The sequence below is a fragment of the Lontra canadensis genome, unplaced genomic scaffold (assembly GCF_010015895.1).
Source record: "Lontra canadensis isolate GAN:19392208 unplaced genomic scaffold, GSC_riverotter_1.0 scaffold53, whole genome shotgun sequence".
NCBI lineage: Eukaryota > Metazoa > Chordata > Mammalia > Carnivora > Mustelidae > Lontra > Lontra canadensis.
In genome coordinates, this window is record NW_022631047.1 from 292,281 (window position 1) to 300,365 (window position 8,085).

General features: G+C 36.0%; 1 pseudogene; it reads left to right on the forward strand.

The window, feature by feature from the left end:
• The first annotated feature begins 2,248 nt into the window (after positions 1 to 2,248).
• On the forward strand, positions 2,249 to 7,343 carry LOC116877543 (annotated as a pseudogene).
• Positions 7,344 to 8,085: the final 742 nt, after the last annotated feature.

Below are 8,085 nucleotides of genomic sequence, written 5' to 3' on the forward strand. Positions count from 1 at the left end.
ATTATTTTCAAATATACTGAATGAGAAAGCCTCACAATTACTGAAAAAAAGTTGTTACTTATTAAAGAAAAGTGATAATTTCTGTCAAAAAAATTCATAAAAGAATCAAATGGGTAAAATACACTGTACATTTTTAAAGAATTTTAAATTAAGATTTAACTACCCTACTACACTTGATTTCTATTTTAAGATGTGGAAAAAAAATTAACAAAAGTCATTTACTGAGAGATCAATTTAGGCTAACTTTACATAAGCTACAATATCTATCTGTGAATTTACTTTAATACACACACATGCACATGCATATATATTTTTTAATTGATAATCTTCCAAAGACCACTGGAGTTGGTTTTTAATCTTTGTTTCATAGATTGGTAAACTGAGATGTGAGACTATTAGGTAGTGTTAAAAAGTGCTAGAGCCAGGGTTCAGTCCTGTTTCATGTTATTCCAGGTCTGTAATTTCTATAGGGTATGGCACTACCTTTTCAGGATTGCACACATAATCATCAAAATTACATCAAGGAATATCTTAAGAAATTTTATTTTACCTAAAATACCCAATGTTTAGGGGCACCTGGGTGGCTCAGTGGGTTAAAGCCTCTGCCTTCAGCTCAGGTCATGATCCCAGGGTCCTGGGATCAAGCCCTGCATCAGGCTCTCTGCTCAGCAGGGAGCCTGCTTCCCTTCCTCTTTCTCTGCCTGCCTCTGCCTACTTGTGATCTCTGTCTGTCAAATACAATAAATAAAACCTTTAAAAAAATAAATAAAATACTCAATTTTAGATCAAGAAAGTGGAATAAAATTGAAACAAATAGAGGCTGATAATTTTATAATTGGATGGAATTACTCAAAATCAAAATATCATTATTTGATAGGCAATTTATGATGTAAAAATTAAATTACTTATTGAAATGTCACATTGTATTGACTATCTTGCAAAATATATAATTTTTAAAACATAACTGAATAAAGAAAAGCTAATAATCTAATATATAGTAATAAGGAAGAGGCAAACATTGCTTAAAATGTAATTCAGAGACTTCCAGGGAGGATGGCAGAGTAAGAGAATACTAAGCTCACCTCACCCCATGGACACACTTAGATAATAGCCACATCAGTGTAAATAAGCCAGAAAATGACCTAAGACTGGTAGAACAGACCCTCCACAGCTAATGGTAGAGAGGAGGCCACATCAAAAATGGTAGGAAGGGTGGCCACTCAGTCAGGAATAAAACTGACTGCAAGACTGCCTACAAGAGGGAGAGACATGCAAGCCTATAGAAAGGACAAGGCAGACCCCACACCAGGCATCTCAGGCATGGGAGACCCACACTGGGAAGATGAATCTCCATAACATTTGGCTTTGAAAACCAGAGGGAAATAACTTTATGAGTTTTTATATCAAATGAAAGTGGGGATACCACTGGAACTTTAAAAATCAGCAAACTTGGCTCTGGGAGAGCAGCAGGACAAAGCAAACTGATTCCCTGCCATTAAAGAAACAGTATAAAAAACAGCAAAAATCAGCAAACTTGGCTCTGGGAGAGCAGCAGGACAAAGCAAACTGATTCCCTGCCATTAAAGAAACAGTATAAAAAACAGCACCATAGAGATACAACATAAAAGCAACACTTTGAAAGACACTGGTAATATGGGGAGGAGATTTAATTACTAATCTCAGAACATGTCCTGGAGGGGTAGTGATCTTTAGGAGTCTTCTCCAAGAACAGAGTGGGTAGGAACTCTTTCCCTCCACCACCACCCACAGACACTTCCAGAAACCAGTCCAAACACTCTCTACCTAGCCTGCTAACAGTGAGCCCCATGCCCAAGTTTTCCTGCAACCTGCCTCCTCCAACTTAACCTTGACAGGCACTCCACAAAGCAGATCCAGGTCTCCTCCCACAGCAGACTGGCACAAACCTTGCTAACACCATGCACCCTACCCTCATGTTCTCCTGCAGACCAGCCCTCAGCAGAAGTCCATCCAAACAGGACCACAAATGTAACACTGTGCAAGCAGCCCTAATAGTGGCCAACACCACTCTAAATGACTCCTACCCAGGGCCAAGGGAAAGAGAACCACATATGCCAGTCCAACTGTGGCCCAAGCATGGGGCTAGGGGCAGATATCTGGTCTGACTGCAGGCCAGGCCCACAGATGAAGGCCTTTCAGGAATAAGACATGGAAAAACCCCTGCCATTTGGTGTGACCACCGCTCTGGCAAATGCCTGATTAGACCCAAATGAAGCCCAAGGCTGCCACAGACTGGCACATTAACAACACAGGAACTAAACTTGCTCAAACTGATAAAGTGAGCCATTGAAGATGACTAAATTGAAGGCAAACATGGCTCGGCCACAACACTAGGTGCACATAATACACATAGGAGATACCCCTAAAGTACCAGGTTCTGGTGAACAGGGAACACTACATTGCAGCATATTACAGGACCTCTTCTTCATACAGTCACTACTTCCAAGGGCAGGAGATGCAGCTGAATTTCCTAACACAGAGAAACAGACAGAGAGTTAGACACAATGAGGAAAGAGAGGAATACGTCCCAAAGGAAAGAACAGGGCAAAATCATGGCAAGAGAGTTAAATGAAATGGAGATAAGCAATATAATGATAAAGAATTTAAAGTAATGGTCATAAAGATACTCACTGGACTTGAGAAAACAGTGAAGGACCTCAGTGAGACCCTCAACAAAGAGACAGGAAATATTAAAAAGAACTAAGTAGTAATGAAGAACTCAATAACTGAAATCATCATATTCCTTCTAGAAAGAATAAATAGTAAGTTAGAGGAAGCTAAAGGAAGAATCAACAACCTAGAAGACAGAGTAATGGAAAACAAGTTGAATAAGAGAAAGAAATAAGAATAATTTAAAAATAAGAATAGATTAAGAGAACTCAGTAACACCATGAAGCATAATAGCATTCTCATTATAGGGATCCCAGAAGGAAAGGGGAGATAAAAGGGGCCAAAAAATATTATTTGAAGAAAAAAGATGAAAACTTCCCATATCTGGGAAAAGAAACAGAAATCCAGATCCAGGAGGCATAGAGAGCACCCAATAAAATCAACAAAGAGTTCACACAAAGACATGTACTAAGTAAAATTATGGCAAAAAGTAGCAATAAAAAAAGAATTATTAAAAAGAGAGAGAGAGAGAGAGAAAAGAAAACAGTTACATATAAGAGAAATCCCATAAGGCTATCCCCCGAAACTTGGCAGATTAGAAGGGAATGACATGCTGTATTCAAAGTACTAAAAGGAAAAATACCTGCAACCAATACTCTATCCAGGAAGGCTATTTTTCAGAAAACAAGAAGAGAATAGAGTTTCCCAACAAACTTCAAGGAATTCATCACCATGAAACCAGCCTTACAAGAAATGTGAAAGGGGATTCTTTCAATGAAAAGGAAAGATAATAAGCAGGATTTTTTTTAAAGTAAGAAAAAGAGGTGCCTGGGTGACCCAGTTCATTAAGTATCGGACTCTTGATTTTGGCTCAGGTCATGATCTCAGAGTTCTGGGATCAAGTCCCATGCGGGGCTCCACATTCAGCATGGAGTCTGCTTGTCCCTTTTCCACTGTTTCTCCCCCACTCCTGTTCATTCTTTCTCTCTCTCTCTCTCTCAAATAAATAAATAAACAAAATCTTTTTTAATTTTTTTTAAATTTAAAAAGTAAGAAATACAAAACCAATAATTTTAAGTATACCTATAAAAATCAGTCGAGGGATTCACCAAAAATGATTTAAAGTATAACACCATGTATGTAAAATAGAGGAGCACAGGAGGAGTAAATATTTAGTGTTTTTAGAATGGGTTCAAACTTAAAGTGACCATCAACTAATATTAGACTGTATATTCATAAAATGTTGCATATAAATCTAATGGAAACCTCAAATCAAAAAACCAGTAACAGGTAAAAATTTAAGAGAAAGCAATCCAAATATTTGACTAAAAAAAAAAAAGCCATCAAACCCCGAAAGAAGAGAGCAAGAGAAGAAAGGAACAAAGAACTACAAAAATAACCATAAAACAAGTAACAAAGTGGCAATAAGTACATGCCTATCCACAATTATTTTGAGTGTAAACAGACTAAACACTCTAATCAAAAGACAGAGTGATGAAATAGACAAAAAAGCAAGACCCATTTACATGCTGCCCACAAGAAACTTATTTCAGTCCTAAAAACAAGCAAATTGAAAATGAGGGGATGGAAAAAGTATTTATCATGCCAGTGGAAGTGAAAAGAAAACTGGGGTAGCAATACTTATATCAGAAAAAATAGATTTTAAAACAAAGACTATAACAAAAGACAAAGAAGGAAACTATATAACCACAAATGGGACAATTCAACAGAAAAATACAACAATTCCAAATATTTATGCACCCAACATGAGAGCACCCAAATACATAAAAATATTAATAACAAACATAAAAGAAATAAATTATTATAATAAAATAATAGTAGGAGACTTTAACATCCTATTTACATCAATGGACAGATCCTCTAAACAGGTAATCTGTAAGGCAACAATGACTTTAAATGACATATTGGTCCAGATGGATTTAATGGTTATATTCAGAATATTCCACCCTAAAATAGCGGAATATACATTCTTTTGGAGCATATAGAACATACTCCAAAGTAGATCACACATCAGGCCACAAAATAAGTCTCAACAAATTCAAAAAGTTCAAAGTCATACCACACATCTTTTTCAGCCACATTATGAAACAAGACACTAACCACAAAAAAAATCTGGAAAGCCACAAATTTACCCACATAGAGGTTAAATAACATGCTATTAAACAATGAATAGACCAACCAAGAAATCAAAGAGAATATAAAAAAATAATGGAGACAAATGAAAATGAAAACACAATGGTCCAAAATCTTTGATATGCAGCAAAAGCTTCCTAAAAGGGAAGTTTACAGCAATGCAGACTACCTCAAGAAGCAAGAAAAATCTAGAATAAACAACCTAACCTTACACCTAAGGGAGCTAGGAAAAAGAACAAATAAGATCTAAAACCAGTAGAAGGAAAGAAATAGTAAAAATTAGAAGAGAAATAAATGAAATAAAATTTTAAGAAAAGAATAAAACAGATCAATGAAGCCAGAAGCTGGTTCTTTTCAAAGATCAGCAAATTGGTAAACCTTTAGCCAGACCCATCAAAAAAAGACAGAGATAACTCAAACAAACAAAATCAGAAATGAAAGAGGAGGGGCACCTGGGTGGCTCAGTCAGTTAGGCATCCAGCTCTTGGTTTCAGCTCAGTTCATGATTTCAGAGTCTTGGGATCAAGCCCTGTGTCAGTCTCCATGCTCAGCTCAAAGTCTGCTTGAGACTTCTCCCTCTGCCCCTCACTCCACTCATGCATGCTCTCTATTTTTTTCTTTCTTTCAAATAAGTAAGTAAAATCTTAAAAAAAAAAAAAGAAATGAATGAGGAGAAATAACAACCAACACCACAGAAATAAGATTATAAGAGAATAGAAGGAAAAATTATATGCCAACAAATTGGACAACCTAGAAGAAATGGATAAATTCCTAGAAACATATAACCATCCAAAACTGTATCAAGAAGAAATACAAAATTTGAACAGACCAATTACCAGCAATGAAATTGAATCAGTAATCAGAAAACCTCCAACAAGTCCAGGGCCAGATGGCTTCACAGGTGAATTTTGCCAAATATTTAAAGAACAGTAAATACCTATTTTTCTCAAACCACTCTAAAAATATAAGATGAAGGAAAGCTTCCAAATTCATTCTATGAGGTCAGAATTACTCTGGCACCAAAACCAGATAAAAATGCCCCAGGAAAAGAGAACTACAAACCAATATATCTGATACACATGGATGCAAAAATCCTCAACAGATGATTCACAGACCTGTACCCCTGAAGCAAATAATACATTACATGTTAATTTTTAAAAATTAATAAATGAAAATTTTTAAAAAATTTAAATCCTCAACAAAATATTAGCACAGTGAATCAAACAATACATTTTAAAAATCATTCACCATGATCAACTGGAATTTATTCCCAGGATATAAGTGTGGTTCAATATTTGCAAATCAATCAATGTGATACATCACATCAATTAGAGCAAAGACAAAAACCATATGACCATTTCAATAGATGCAGAAAAAGCATTTGACAAAGTACAACATCCTTTCATGATTAAAAAACCCTCAACAAAGTAGGTTTAGAAGGAACACACCTCAACATAATAAAGGCTGTATATGAAAAAATCCACAGCTAACATCATACTCAGTGGTGAAAAACTGAGAACTTTCCCCATAATATCAGGAAGACGAGGATGTCCACTCTCACCCCTTTTTCAACACAGTACTAGAAGTTCTAGCCACAACGATCAGACAAGAAAAAAATAAAAGGCACCCAAATTGGTAAGGAATAAGTAAAACTTTAACTGTTTGCAAATGACATAATACTATATATATATAAAACCCTAAGGAGTCCACCAAAAAACTACTAGAACTGATAAATGAATTCAGTAAAGTCACAGGATACAAAATCAACGTACATAAATCCATTGTATTTCTATACACTAATAATGAAGTAAGAAAAAGAGAATTTAAGACAATCCTAAGGACAGGCACCTTCTCCTTTCTTCTTCTTGGGGTTTTGGCCTTGCTCCCTCCCTGCAAAGATCCATAAGGATCTTTCCTGGTGGGGTCTGTAGTGCTCTTGGGTCCATACTAAGTCTCTGCAGGGGCAAGAGCCATGAGATCACCAGCACCCACAAGGTCACTTCCAGGTGGAAGAGAATGAGAACATCACCATGATAAAAGACATCTGGCTTTCAGGAAATGTGATTGATTATATGAAGGAAACCTTCCCAGCTGGTCCAAAGTCTCAGTAGTATTCTGGTGCTTATGGTTTCTCAGTTTCTGATGAAGAATTGAAAAGAAGAGTGGCTGAGGAGCAGGGATTGGAGCAAACCAATAAAGAGTCAGAAAATCAGAAACAACTAAAGCAAGGCAAAGAACTGAACTGAGAGGATTTTGCCAATGAGCAATTAACCAGAGCAAATTCTTCACAGAAGGATATCAAGTGAAGAAGAACAAACCAAGGAAGCAACTGGCTAAACAACTGGAAGAGAAAGATCGAGTGATAAAGAGGCAGGATGTATTCTATAAAGAGCAACTGGCTAGAGGAGAGGAGCTCAGAATTCTACAAAATTACCATTGAAAAATATCAGAAAGTTGCTGAAGACAGGGAAGCAAAGTTCAAGCAATATGAGTTTCATCCTGCCTGGGCTGATATGCAGACCAAAATTCTCCAGTTGTAGTAATATATCTGACTTGGGAATCAGGGTAACACTGACCTGATATAAATGAATTTGGAAGTGTCCCTGTCTTCAAATTTTTGGAACACTTTGAAAAGGACTGGCATTTATTCTTTGAATGTTTAGTAAAATTCACCAGTGAAGGCGTATTTATAATTTTCCCTTAGGTTTATTTTTTGGAACATGAGTAATTTTTAAGTGTGCTATTCAGTTTCCAGATGTTTATGGGTTTCCTGGAGACCCCTCTTTTGATACACAATTTTAAGAATACATTTTGTGAAAGTTGAATGTTCTTGTATTTACTAAGATTTGTTTTATGGTTCAGAATATAGTTTGTCTTGACAAATGTTCAGTGTACATTTCAAATGAATATATTCTTCTCTTATTGGGTAGATTATTCTATAGATGTCAGTTAAACCTCACTGGTTCATAAGTTTTCAAGTCCTCATTTTCCTTGTTTATCTTCTGCCTAGTTGTTCTATCCATTAGTCATTAGTCAATAGCATTGTTCAAATCCTCCATATCCTTACTGATTTTCTGCTTATTTGTTCTGCTAGTTATTGAGAAAGAAGTATTGAAATATCCTATTATGTATTTGTCCATTTTTCCTTACATCCTGTCAGTTTTTGTTTCAGATACTTTGAAACTCTGTTATTAAGAACATAAACTCTGAGAATTTCTATGCCATTTTAATAAATTGATCTCCATCATTTTGAAATGACCTTCCTTATTTCTGATATTGAAC